Below are 13,856 nucleotides of genomic sequence, written 5' to 3'. Positions count from 1 at the left end.
CCAGAGGTCCTTCTGGAGGGGTAAAGAGGAGGATGGAGGGAGAATACGGGAACGGCGCCCTCAGGCCCGCTCTCCTGCAGAACCTCACTCTCCAGCCCTGGCGAGTGTGCAACTGGGGGGCCTGAGGCAACAAGTGACTCCACTGGTGGGGGGGGCCAAGGCACCCTTTTGGGGCGCAGTGGTGGCAAGCCCCAGGCCGACCAGACCAAACGATTGCCCACACCCAGATTCGCACGCGAGGCAGTGGAGGCGGGGGTAGCGGGGGCGGAGAACAGAGAGAACAGAGACGTGGCTCTTCCTAAATCCAAAATCTTCCTCCCCAGGTTTCACCGCCCGCGCCCCAAGCACAATTTGCCGGGGATAGGGGACGGAGGCTGGGCAAAAGCGGCCGACGTGGAGGGGTTGACCAAAGGTGGGGTGGCACAATTCCCGATTGCCTCCCCCACTTGGTCGATGCTTTCCCCCAACCCACCATCCAGGCCTCCCGGGCAAGAGCCCAGCCTGGCCAGCTGGAGCGGATTTGGGCAAAGGAGGAAAAGGGGCTCCCACCCCCTCCCCAGCTTCTCTCTGCCGCCCTCCCTGATTGGCTGTGCGTCCCTGGAGCCCAACTTCAGTCGCTCCAGACTCTGTCTGAGCCCCAAAGGAGCCGGAGTGCAACGACACCGGGCGGGAGGGGCGGCCACGAATCCAGGGGTTGGCATCTCTGGGGCCCCTAGGGGGAGGGGCGCGGACCGGGGCTGGCCCCTGCAGCCTCCGCGAGGCCCAGCTCTCCGCGTCTCCCGGCCTCGGCTCCTCTCCGCCCCCCGCCCTTTCCTTTCCTCTGAGCAGCGGCCTCCCTCCTCCTCCGTCCCCCCACCCCCACCCCGCCCGCCACCTCCCCTTGGTTTCTCATTCCTGCCACTAGCGCGCTCCGCGGCTCATTCCGCGGCCGCCGCCAGCCGAAGGGAGAGTCGCTCACAGACGCCGCGGGGGCCGCTCGCAGCAGCCGCCGACTTGTGAATGGGACCCGGACTAGGACCGGGGCTGACACCGCTGCGCTCGCCCTGCGCTAGGGACTGACGGCTCGAGCTCGCGCCCACCCTCCAGGGCCCCAGGTGAGGCGCGCCGCTGTGCCTTCCTCTTGCTTCTTGCAGGAGGGGTGTGTGTGTGTGGAGAGGGGGTGCTCTGGCTGAGAATGTGATAAGGATCAGGTCTGACCAGAGAAGGTTTCACTAATGCCAAGGAAATGGGGGGGGGGGAGCAGAGATAAGTGAAGATTTGTTTAAAAATAAAAAAGGGAGAAGGGAGCCAGCTGTGGGCGCGGGCAGCGCAGGGGGCACAGGCACCAGATGTGCGCTCCAACCTCCCTCCCCTGCTCCGGCCTCCTCCGAACTCTGCGCCGAGGCCGCGGGAGAGAGGGTTTATCCCCAGCTGGGGCAAGGAGCTGCAGAGCTGTGCCCCGGGCCCGCCGACTGCCCCCGGTCGGGTCCCTGGGGAAAGTCACCCACGGGCAGTGCCCTCCGGTCCGCCCGCCCGCGCTGCGCCTCTTTCCGAAAGCGGCGACGAGCCCCTGCTCTGCAGGGTTCCTACCCCTTTCCCCGGATCCCCGCTGAACGCTCCCGAAGGCTCAGCCCTCCATTCTAGACTGCCCGGGAGGCCCCAGAAAACCGAAGGAACCCAGCTCGCGCCGGCGATTCCCCCGCACTTTAATAGCTTGGGTTTGGGTCCGCTGACTGCGGCTCCGGCTGCCGATGCGGCGCGCGCTCTAGCCCTCAAGCCGGACTCTCTTGGGGAGCCCCAGGGGCCGTTCATCAGCTCCCGACAGCCCAAGAGGCGATCCGTGAGCGGTTCAGACTCGGACTCTGGCTTGGGGTTGGCGAATCCTGCCAGGGTCAACGTTAACTTTGCAAACCAAGCCTTCCCCGAAGCCTGCGCCTCCTTCCGGAGCGCGCCAAGCCCCTCCAGCCCGCTCGGCCTCCCTCAGCTTTGTCGGGTAACTGGGGGCTGAGGGTGGGAAGCGCGCCGTGGCCGGTAGGATGGGCAGGGCGGCTAGGAGAGCACCCCTTCACCCCTCCACCCGGCAGAGCTGGAGGAGAGCTCGCCTCGCGTTATAAAGAAGAGAGTCCCCAGGGAAAGTGGGGTCCGGGAGGCCCCTGAGTCGCTTTTCCTTATCCCTTTCTTGCCCAGGCCCTGCTTTCACCGGGGCATGGGGGGCGCCGCACGCCTCCCTTTCCCGGGTGAAAGGTTTTCTAGATGCTAGAAAAAGCCCTGTTGCTTTTGCTGATAATGCAGCAGGAATTTCACGGGCCGTTGCACTGCTATTAAGAAATTGCATCTTTTAATTATTTAATAATGCCATCCCTACTCGATGACGGGGCGTCCCTAAGGGGTGGGGGGTGGAGGGCGGTTCTGAAACCTTGCGGCAGGAGGGAATGCTGATCTGCCTGGCGTCTGCCCTCCCGTTTCCCCCCCAAGGAAATCTTGTTCGGGTGGCTCTGAAATCTTCCCTTGTTTTCCTTTTCTGATCATTCCTATTGGTTTCAAATGAGGCAGGGAGTAAGTTTCCAGTTTAATCACAGAGAAGCCAGGATAATTAATCTGGCAAGAGGCTGGATCAATTGCTTTATCACTTAACGCTTGCAGCAGACTGTCGATGGTGTTGTGGGGTGTCTGGATTTTCCGGGGATGAGGATGAGGACTGTTCCTAGGAAGGAGGGCCCCCCCAGCATCGTGTCAGCACCTGGGCCGGGCTGGGTTTTGAGTGCTAGGAGAGGAGAAGAGAATGGGGCTGACCTTCATTTCATTAGTCCTGGGATTATTTTTTCTACAAATACCACAGAGACATCAGAAGCCAGAAGTAGCCAATGCCCAACCCCAGCTGCAGGGGGCCTGGTCTTCCCTCAGTAGAACAAAGGAATAAAAGTTGGGAAACAAAGGGACCCCAAGCTCTGGGTCACTGAAGTTGGTTAATGGTGAGATCCGATCCGAAGTTTTAGAGTTGGCCGGTGGGCCCTGGAACCCAGACCTCTGAAACCCTGCCTCGTACAAAGGAATGTGAGGAGCTTTCGACTGTAGACCAGGGAAAGGCATCTGGCTGGCAGGGGAACTTCGCTGGAGTGAGAATTATCTTACATCTTGCTTTGGAAGCATTGCAAATGAATGCATTGAACACGTCTGGCAGCCACACTTCATTATTAATAATTATTTCTATTACTATTTACATTGTTATTTTAGAGCCTGCATAAGCTGGCCATTTTCTTACATTGCTGGAAAAAAGAAATCACCCCTTCCCTCCCCATCCATTGGAAGGACAGTCGACAGAAGAATCTGTTGAGGCCCAGACATGGAGATTTACTCAAACTGGGCTTCTTGCGGACTAGAAAAATAGGCTTCTGAAACAGTTTGAATTGAAGCAGTGGACCATCCAGATAGCACTTCAGAACTTCCCTTATGTTCAACATTCTTATCAGAACGCCAGGCAGCAAAATTACTAGAAACCTAAATTGTATTTTCAATTAAGATGCAATCTTGTGTTAAAAAAAAAAAAAGTTATGGCTCCTTTTTTTTTCTATGACCCAGAATTCATATTTTCTCTGTGTGGTGGTGGCGATGGACGTGTACGCTTAATTGTTTATTTGCGGGAGGAGGAAGGGCAGGGTTGGGGAGATGCTCCATGATTTGGGGGAATACAGATCGAGTTCATGCTCCTTTAATGCTCTTGTTTTCATAATTCATGATGTTTTTCCCACTCGGAATAGAATGACATGGCTGCTCTGTAAAGATTCTGGTTTGGGGACCCTCGGATGGGGACCTCAGGGATGAATTTACAGTGCCAGCTCGTAGCGTGTCTCCAATCCGTGCCCGTGACCGTCTGTGACTTAGGACGTTGCCAGTTGACGTAAACTTTGACCTGTGATACTCAGATCTGTTTTCAGAACCATCTAAACAGACGTGCAGATCTGACTTCAGTCTTCCCTCACTTTCAATCCTTGGGCAGGGGTGGGCGACAGTAGGTTTACAGTCGTTCGCCTGGAAAAGAGATGTGTAGGTTATGATTGTTAAGGTAGCTTTATTAACGGCGTTTTGCATATTCGTGGCTGTCTACCTACTTTTGCCCACCCCTGTATGTAGACAGATGCTCAGGAAGCATAATCATTTCATTTATTGTCAATATTGATTTTTTCACTTTGATCGGAGGCATACTTAATAAATAATAATGATAATGATAATAATAATAATAATAGAAGAACAGGGGCTGATAGAGTTTAAAGTAGGTAGCAAACCTTTTTTTTTAGTTGTCGAGTTTGCAGAATGACTGGATTCATAGGTTTTTCTCCCTAGAAAATCTGAGCAGTGTGTAAATGCCACAAGCCAGTGGTTGGAGAGATTGAAATGTGTTTGGGATGTTTTTCCTCCTTATGAAATTGGTGGTCGTTTCACAGAAAGTTACCTAATTTGTCAAGAAGCCTCATTCTAGATTTACCAAGCGGTGTGAGTTGTCGGCCTTTCCAAGGCGAAGTTATTGCCCCTGAAATACGTACAGATCGCTGGTCTCTATAAATGTGTCGTTTAATTGACTGGAGGGAGAACATCAACAGGTCTGTTAAAAAGAGAAAAAAACAAAACAAAACAGCTGGAGAAAGTTGGACGAGTTCTGGTGCTCCAGTCGGAGCAGGAATCAGCTATTCCGTCCGGATTACTGTGATAGCCATCCACAGCCTCCTCAATGGGCAGGAAGGACTAAAGAGAACACTCAAGCAGCATAATTAGACATCTTTCTGCTATAATTTTACCCTGACATTGAGAGCCTTGTGCGGCTCTGGAAATGCGCTCCTGCGCGGAAGATTGCACTTCTGGCCACTAGAGGGCAATGGCGCCCTTCTCCAACCTTCTGCATGGGGCCCATCTGCTTTTGAGGGCACCATGAAAAGCCGCTTTGTTACCACCAGCCTTGCCGGGCCCTCTCAGGAGAGACCGAATTCAATCTAGTGGTGGTTCAGGCTACTGCTCGAGCAGTTCGTCAGGATTAACGTCTTTCTAGTCGGTGGGTCCCGTTACCTTCAGCAGCTTCTTCCCACCTTGGAGTTTACCAGAAAGTTGGAAAATCTTGTTAACTTGAGATTGAGCAGAAGATGGGTGGGGGCTGGGCTGTATGATAAACAAGGTCAGCTCTCACTGAGGCAGGGATCTGGGAGGATTTTCTGGCTGCTGGTTTTTGTTTTTTTGTTTGTGTGTGTGTGTGTGTGTGTGTGCTAGAAAGAGCATCATTTCAGACTCCAAGGGGAAGAAAATGGATAAGGAGGAGACACATTAGTGACATGGCTGTGATATCATTGCCTATATTTTCAAGAGGTTTTGAAGACATCTGAAAGCCATTTCTAATTTGCAAAGAAGAGTAAGAGTTTGATCTTTGGTAAACAGTTTGGGGCAAGGTGTTTTAATGTAACAGTAAATGATTTCCTATTATTTTTAAACCATTCTTGACACTGGAGTACAAAACCTAACTTGAGCAGAGAATAAAATTTAATTCAAGAGTGGTCCTCATGCACTGGAGTTTCATCATTTGACTTTTTTTTTCCCCTCCTCAGTGATATGGAAATTACTGCTTATGATTAAATTGCATAGTTCAGGCTGCACAAATTTATATTTGTTACTGTTTGATAGTGTCATTATAAAAGTTCAGAAGAGGCATGAAAAAAAAGCTGTATTATAATTAAGGGGGAAGCTCTATTTTAAAAATAAGTACTGTTGTAAGTGGATTCTTTTTTTTTTTTTTCTTTCCCAACTGAGAGCAGCTGCCTCCCCCATGAATCAGCAGAGGAGTCCTTTGCAGCTCGGAGTGTGCTGGAATGCCCAGGTGGTTGATAAAGCAGGAATCAATGCAAATGGATTGAGGGAGGGAGTATTCAGGAACTCAGGGGGAAGTAAGACAGTGTTTCCTAAACCAGTGCTCACTTACCACCAGAGAGTCCGTTTCACTTTAAATCTTCTCATTGTTATATGGTTTAATTGGGTGCCGGCTGCAGAGCTGTAAAGTTTGGGATTCTTATGGAGATGAAGCACTGTTCTCAGAGCCTCTGTGGCCAGGGCTTCTGCTCAGGCAGAACGTCTGGCACCCTGGGACGTTCTGTGAGATAGGTGTACAAGAGAGAAGAAGAGAGGGGAGGAGGAAGGGAAGGGGAAAAAGAGTGAGACCTAATGATGATGCTGTTTCCCATGGCAGGTCAAATACTGGTCTCTCCTGCTCTGTCTGTCTGTCTGTCTCTCTCATTTAGACCATGCGAGGCGCTGGATCCAGAAAGTTTGCGTAAGCAGCTTCGCAGGCCCCCGTCAGTGGTGGCCAGGGTCTTATTCTATTGCCTTCTGGCACAATATCCTCAAAGGATGCTGTGAATAAACACTGCCTTTTTCTCCATTTTTCCTGGCTGTTGCAGGTGGAGAAAAGTCTTCATTCACTTGGTCCACGATCTCCCTTATTTGTCAAAAACCCTCCGGGCGTGGTCCTTTGCCCTGGCGTGATAGCGCAAGTTAAGGTTACCTCTGTCCTTGCCTTAAAGGAGATGGCTTCAGGCTCAGCTTCTTCCCTGACGTGATGATCACCTAACACCGCAGCAGCAGTGGTGGCAGCTCCTGCTTGATTTCAGTTTAAGATGCATGGAGATCCCTCTCCAGCCTTCACTAGGCTCCGTCAGTGAGAGCACACAGAGAATGCAGAGTAGCGTGCCTGTCATCGATGCATGGATGAAGCACAGACACACCAGACCTAATTCCTGCGCGCCAGCCCGCCATAGGCCTCTGGGGACGGGATTCCCATGATCCTATCATCCCTGAGGCCTGGACCAGCTATTTAGACCTGGAGGCAGCATTGCCAACTGGCAGAGCCAGGATTAGGGTGAGGAGAGTGAGACCAGCAAGTACAAGTGTAGAGTTAGATCCTGTCTTTCTTTAAAATGTTGATATTTTACCCCCCTTGGATTTTCTTCCATTCAGCATGATTTTCAAAATGGGGCATGACAATATTATTCATCTTGATTACTGAGGTTTGTTTCTTTTTTCTTTCTTCTTCTTCTTCTTCTTCCTCTTCTTCTTTTTTTTTTTGGTATTTCCTTATATTTTGTGCTTACCTGACTCCCCCGGTTCCAGTCCAGTCCAGTTCCATTTTGAACCTTCTCAATTCCAGCCCACTACATAGTGTATGATCAAGAATAAGCAGCATAACTTCTCTCAGATTCCGTGCCTCACCTGAAAAAATGGAGCTGATAATAATACCTATGTGCTAGGATTGTTGTAAAGGTAGAATGAGAAGTGAGCGTGATGCCTGGTCCATGATAAGCACCCAACACATGCTCTGGCCTCTGGGATTCCGTTTTATAGCCCAGTGCTGGCAGGTAGCAGTTCTTCCTCAGAATTACTAGGCTGAAATCCGGCACGAGTATTTGCTTTTAGATCGCGGCTTCTCCCAATTAGGATGAATGGTTTATTAGTGCCTGCCCTTTTAAAAATTATTTTATAAGTGTGAGTGATCTATCCCTCTTCCATTTAAAATATTCAAGAGGCAGTTGAGATTTTAGAGATAATTACGGCTTTTGAAAAGGGTCTGGTTCCTACCTTTGCATTTCCTCCCTGTTCAGCTTTACATATGGGTTTCTGTGACGCGTCGCCTGGAAGTACGGTCTTACTGGGAAAGTGGGCTGAGCAAGTGATGTTGAGATATTCATCACAAGGTTTGCTTTCGTTGAAAAGGGACTCATCACTATTCCAGACCAGCTTAAATGATAATTAGTCTCTCGATAAATCATCACCATTTCAAGTCTCTACCTGTTTGTTTTTCAGGTAAATGTAGTTTGAGACTATAAGGGGGTTGAGCGATGAGTTTTGGCTCCTGAAGATACTTGAGTGGAAGAAGTAAGGGCTTGCCGTGTCTGTGGTCTTCCTCAGGCCCCTGCAGAGCGACACTGCGACTTGGCAGTGTTGAAAATAACAGCAACCCGCAGCCCCACGCAGCCCTCCGCGGCCTTCCACCTGTTTTCACACCCTCATAATCGCAGTCAGGCCGGGCTGTCTAAGGCTCCTGGACCTTCCAGGTTGTCCTGCTGTGTCCCATCTGCAGACGCCCTGTGTCATCTGAGCACACGTTGCAGTGACAGGAAGTTATCTGCCTGTGTTTGTCTGGAACAAGGGAGAGGAGAGAGCCAACTTTCTGAGGTGCTGCGCTGTGCTGGTTGCTGTACTTGACACCTCATTTATCCTGTGCAGTCACCTGGTGATGAAGGGGCTGTCATCTCCGTTTTACAAGTGGGGAAACTGACACTGCTCTAAGCTCATAGGAGGTTGGAGGAGGCCAGGCCTGTGACTCCACCCATTTTCTCCTAAGTGTCATGCCCTTCGCAAGCCCAGGCTTCCCCAGCTTTCCAGAGAAGAGCAGCCAGTCAGAGCTGAGCGACTGCTCCACCTCGTGCCCCTGCGAGATCTCAGATCTCATCCACATAAGGAGCTTCCGGGATCTCTGGTCTGACTCTCCCCTCAACAGGTTTCCTGTTTTCGGGTCATCCTTCTGCATCTTAAATGTCCTGAGGGCAGCCTGGGCACTGCTGCCCCTCAGGGAACCCAGGACACTGGAGGGTACAGTGAACTCCATTCACTGAACTCCCCATTGAAGCAGGAGCTGACAGACCCCTTTTGTAACGTTCTCCTACTAGTTGCACTTTGTCACTGCTCCCCATCACTTTTTCAGACATACACGTATTTGAAAACTGGTGTCAGATTAGAGTGAAAACCCAGCATTTGTGGAGCACTGAGCTAGTCTCAGGCACTGTGCTGAGAACATTCTGTGTCACATGAGATTTATTCACAGTGACCCTGTGAGCTGTAAGATTATGGCTAGCATCATACAGAAGAAAGAAAAGAAAAACAACAACAAAAACCAAACATTCCCAGGTTCCACAGCAAAAGTGGGATTCCAGGTCAGGCATCTGGAACCAAACTTAACCATGGTCTCAGGATGCCCTGGCATTCAGTGCTTTGGCGAAGCTGGTGGCTACCGTTCCAGACCTCTCGCCATCCTCATCTCTCCTGTCTGCTTCCACTCCCTTTTGTCATTGTCCCCTCTAACGTGCGGCTTCTTAAATCAGGCCCCCTGTTGCAGACAGTGACCGCTGCATGGCAGTTGCACATACTGCTTCCCGTAACGAGGGCTGGGCGCTCTACGTGGCCAGGTAGCATTCTTAGGAGTCAGAGGTCTGAAGTCGTTAACTGGAATGATGAGCTATTCCAATCAGCCTTCGTTTAGAGATGAGGTTCCAGGGACACAGGAACCACGACTTGCCTACAATCACGTGACAATTTAGGGGCAGATGGAATAAGAACGGGACAGTCTTGGCTCTTAACTCAGTCTCCAGCCAACCACTATGTACATGCAACAGGTGTCTGCATATGCCTGTGGACTGCTTTTTACTGGAACATATTAGCTCAAGTGTGCGTGTATGTGCATGTGGGTAAAGGTGTGCCCTGTGTGTCACTGAGCAGTTACATCGTGAGACCTGAATGTGGGATTTTGCATGAGTCTCTCTTTGGAACTAATGGTCAGCAAATCCAGTGTCGTTTGATACACCATTTGATAACATTTTGCAGAGGGTACCATTGAACCCTGGTCTTCAGCTCTGTCCTCCTTAACAGTCACCTACCCTTTGACTTCTCCATTCCTGGTTCCATTGATAATGGTGTAAGAATTGTGTCCTCACCTGGCCACACCCGAGTGTTGACAGGGTCTTGGGGTAGCTTTGGGTGGAACTCACTTTCAGGCCCCTTTCTCTGTCATCTGCTTGAATGAAGGGCCCTGTGCCGGGCACACGGGATGGTCAGGTTACAGGGCTTTCCCTCAGGAAGCTGGCAGTATCAACAGCACAGAACATACCAGGTCTGTCTGTATCCAGGCTGCCCCAAGAAGTGAGCCAAGAGAGGTGTAAACAAATGGGGCCACAGGAAGGACAAGTCCCATCCAGTCCAGTGGCCAAGGAGGCTTTGGGGAAGGGATGACAGAATAGCACTCCTGCATGGTAAGTAGGGTCCCTAGAGGCCACGCAGACCCATGCATTCTGCATCCTGGTGCTCCAGTTGTGGCTGCCGCGTGCTGGGGATGGCTGCAGCATCGCTAACCGTCGAGGCATTGGGCGCTTCAACTATTAGAAATGCTTGCTTAGACTGAGCCGAAGCCTGTCTCCCCAAAGGTCGTATTCTTTGATACAAGCCTCTGATGTCGTGCAGAATAGAGGTAATTCTTCCTCCACAGTGCCATTACTCAGTGTTTAAGCTTTCTGGTCTTACCACCTCCAGAATGAACACCCCATTTATTTTCTGCTCCAGCCCTCCTCGGAAGGACTGCAGACAGAAATCTAGTCAGCTAGACTAGACTATCAACTCCATTCTACACACTTCTTTTATTGCAGCCCCAGGCTACATTACATTAGCTTTTATTGCCAGCCATATCACCCAGAGGACTTATGCTCCACATTTTATTTGTTTATTTGTTTTTCCTCATGTGCTGCTGCTAAGTCACATTTCCCCACCTGTCCCTGTGCACATAGGGCATGATGAGGCACCTTCAGTGGCCCCGAAGCCTGGCCTGCCCCTGTCCAGCTGCACAGCCCATTTCATCTCTCTCTCTCTCTCTCTCTCTCTCTCTCTCTGTTTCCCTGTACCACTGCACCTGCCTTGCAAGGTGGCTCTGATACTAAACAACGCTGATATATACAAATGCTTAAAAGTGCACAAAATGGGCTGGTTGTTACTATCATCCCCGTTGTATATCATATCGCTAGCTTCGGTCCATGGGCCCAGTCTCCCAAAGCATTTGGAGGTGTGAACCTTTGGTCTGTTATCTGGAATACCTGCCGTAACTCCCATTCTCGTGCTACGGGTCGGTGTGCTCGGTCACCAACCTTGCGTGGTGAAAACAAACGAAAGCGACAGCCGGAACCAGAATATCTGCGTAGAATCAGGGGCAGAAGCTGGTTCGACCACACCGGACACTCCTTTCTGTGTGACTCCACACTCTGGAACACAGTGTCCTACGTGGTACTGGTGGTGCTTATTTGTCATTCTGTTGTTGTTGTTTGTTTGGCTGCATAGCATGGGGACCCTCTTCCCGTGTTGGGCGAATCCCCCACCATAAGATTCTCTATAGAAAGAAGAGCCTGCCTTCTCCTCGAGAGGCCGGAAGGGCGAGAAAACCGCTTCTGCCCTCTCCTGGGAGCTAGAACACCAGCTCAGCGCCCTGTTCCAGGGGGTTTCACTTGGATTAGTTCCTAACACGCATGGGAACACCCGCAGTCATGGGCCCGTGGGACCCCCCTGGCTCTGTGGCAGGGCCTGGTGTGTGGTTCCGATGGCCCAGGTGTCTCACTTTCCTGCTTCTCTAGTCTTCCTGCGAGAACTGTGCTACCCACCGTCTGTTTCTGTTGCTTTGAACTAGGAAACCCAAAAGACTTCAGTCCCCAGCATATCCGTGCAAGGCTGTGGTGAGAAACCTCACTCACTGTGATACCGTGTGGCTGTGTCCCTTCGAGCTCCTCTCAAGTGCTGAACAGAATGATGACAGACAGATAGATGTTGGGGTGTGAGTTAAAGCAGAGGGGAGCCTTCAGGAAACATTGACTAGTCCACTTGGGGCTGAGCAGGAATTGGGCAGGATGTAGGACCCAGGCCAAAGCCTAGGGCTCCAGCTCAGTACATGAGGTGGGGTTTCCATGGTCAACTATGGCAGATGACATAGCAGCTAGGTGAGTGATGGGCAAAGGGTTTCTTGGAAGGCACAGGGCAGGTTGTGTGGGAAAGGGGCCCATGGATACTGGCTGCGAAGCCAATGCAAAATTCCAAAAAATGTCCAGAGGAAGCTAAGGCCAGATGCAGGGACCAGAGTCCAAATTGGATCCTGGTCCAAGGGTAACCAACTAGAAAGGAGTATTCTGAGCCAAACATCTTGGAGAAGCCAGGTTGGCACGCACAGGAGCTCTCCAGGCATTGATGAAAGATGCCTCCCTAGGAATGGGCAGATGGCCCCCAGTCACATCCCAGTGTTTGGACGGGACAGCTCCAGTCCCTGGCAGCGTGGCCTCTCTGGGTTGGCCCAGGGACAGGATGATCAGGTGAGAGCTGGCAGTGCTGACAGCTGGGCGAGCTGGGGCGGCAAGGACAGATAGGGACCTCCGCAGCAGGTCCCGTACAGTCCCAGGACAGCTTTACTGACCACCTTTGAAAGGAAGCAGCCCCACCCTTCCAGTGAGTGAAGCCTTGGGGGAAGCTCGGGGTTTCAGAACTTCTGAGACTCAGTGGTCTGTGTAAGAGGCCAGGTAGTGGAACCGTAGAATGGCTTTGATTTTGTGGTCGATGGAGCCTCTTACGCAGACCCGACCCAGTCATCGTCCAGGGGCCCGGAACTCTCGAAGCTGTGCGTTCTAATGTCTAAGTGATGTTCTCCGGTGGGTCACAGTGGACACAAATCCGGACCACAAGCCAAGGATGACCACCCAAACATGGGTGAGGCGGGCTGAGCGGCTGGATTGGTAGTTACCTACTTTCCATTGTCTGCTTATTAAAGCATGCATATTTAAAGGTTTTAAATATTTAACAACATATTTAAAGGTTTTATAAAATATTTCATCAACGGTATCAGCAAAACTGTATTTAAATTCCAAACCCAAATTGAAAATCAGGGTTCATTTATGCAAACAATTGCAGGCCACAGCACTTTGCCCTAAAATATCTCAGTAGTCACAGAGGTCACTCTTGAACTGCCTCTCTCTGGTCTGTGCTTTATCCATAGACATAGCTGTAGTATAATATCTACATTTTCCCTTTTACTATTATTCTTGGAACCTAAGAAGCACTACATCAATGGACTGTCACTATTAGTATTATTATCTCAGAGGAAAAAATTGCAATTTAGCAGTTAGAGCCGGGCACACGGGCCTTCAAAGTAATGCATTGGTGATTCTTGTATTTTATTCATCACCGTTCCCACTGCAAACATCGCAGAGAATCTTCAACTTCAGCAAATCCCGGCAGTGCATTTGGGAGCATTCGTTAGGAGACTAATGCAGCCAGCGGGACGGGTCTGGGGAAATCATTTCAGCTGCCTGCTCCCCGTCAACCCCATTCCTACCGTGCCCTGCATGGTGAGCCAGAGAGAGGCTTGCCTTGTGTTCTTGCCTTAGGAGGTGCCTAACTTCCGTCTCATTGCTCACGCAAGGAGAAGGATCACCTGTCAGCAAGTCTGTGGCCAACTGCTGACAAATTTTCCTTAATAGGCCGCCCTGTGTTTCCCTCCCTCTAGGCAGACCAGCCTGACACTGCTGATAAATAGCCGAGTGGCCTTGGGCACACCAATTAACCTCAGTTTCCTCATCTGTAAAGTGGCCTTTTGGGTCCTTTCCAGCTCTGAAATGGTCTGGCTCTCAGGTCTGCTTCCACAAATCACTTGGCTTGGTCCTTTCTGACCATCCCATCTCAGCACTCTAGAGAGGAATGCAGACAAAATCCTCGGTCAGTGAATGTACAGATTTGGTTTCCCCAAACAGAATGTGCCTGTCTGTGATACTGAGCAAAATATGCCTGCAGGGTGGTAAGTTTGTGCCTCTGTGGAGTATGCCGAATGCCAAATCCAGGGCTTTGAACTTCATTCCCTAGGTCCTAGGCAGCCTTTGCGGAGCCTGGACAGGGGATTGATGTGTTTAGTACTTAATGGAATGATTTCTGGGTCGGCGTGGAGAAAAACCGATAGAAAGGGGCGGAGACTTTGAACAGGGAAATCAGCAGGGAGGGTAGAGATGCTGAAGCTGGGACGAGGGTGGTATCATTATTATAATAGCTTATGTATACTG

General features: G+C 50.8%; 1 protein-coding gene across 1 annotated transcript in view; it reads left to right on the top strand.

Annotated features, from left to right (window-relative positions):
- Window positions 1–897: 897 nt before the first annotated feature.
- The window catches only part of CDH11 (cadherin 11), a 136,941-nt gene continuing 123,982 nt past the window's right edge, over window positions 898–13,856 (top strand). Inside the window, exon 1 of the mRNA XM_045188344.2 lies at window positions 898–1,094. The gene's annotated coding sequence lies outside the window, so the exon portion shown is untranslated. The remainder of the gene's footprint in view (window positions 1,095–13,856) is intronic.

Source organism: Desmodus rotundus, chromosome 12, assembly GCF_022682495.2.
Source record: "Desmodus rotundus isolate HL8 chromosome 12, HLdesRot8A.1, whole genome shotgun sequence".
NCBI classification, from domain to species: Eukaryota; Metazoa; Chordata; class Mammalia; order Chiroptera; family Phyllostomidae; genus Desmodus; species Desmodus rotundus.
This window is presented reverse-complemented; position numbering and strand designations above follow the sequence as displayed.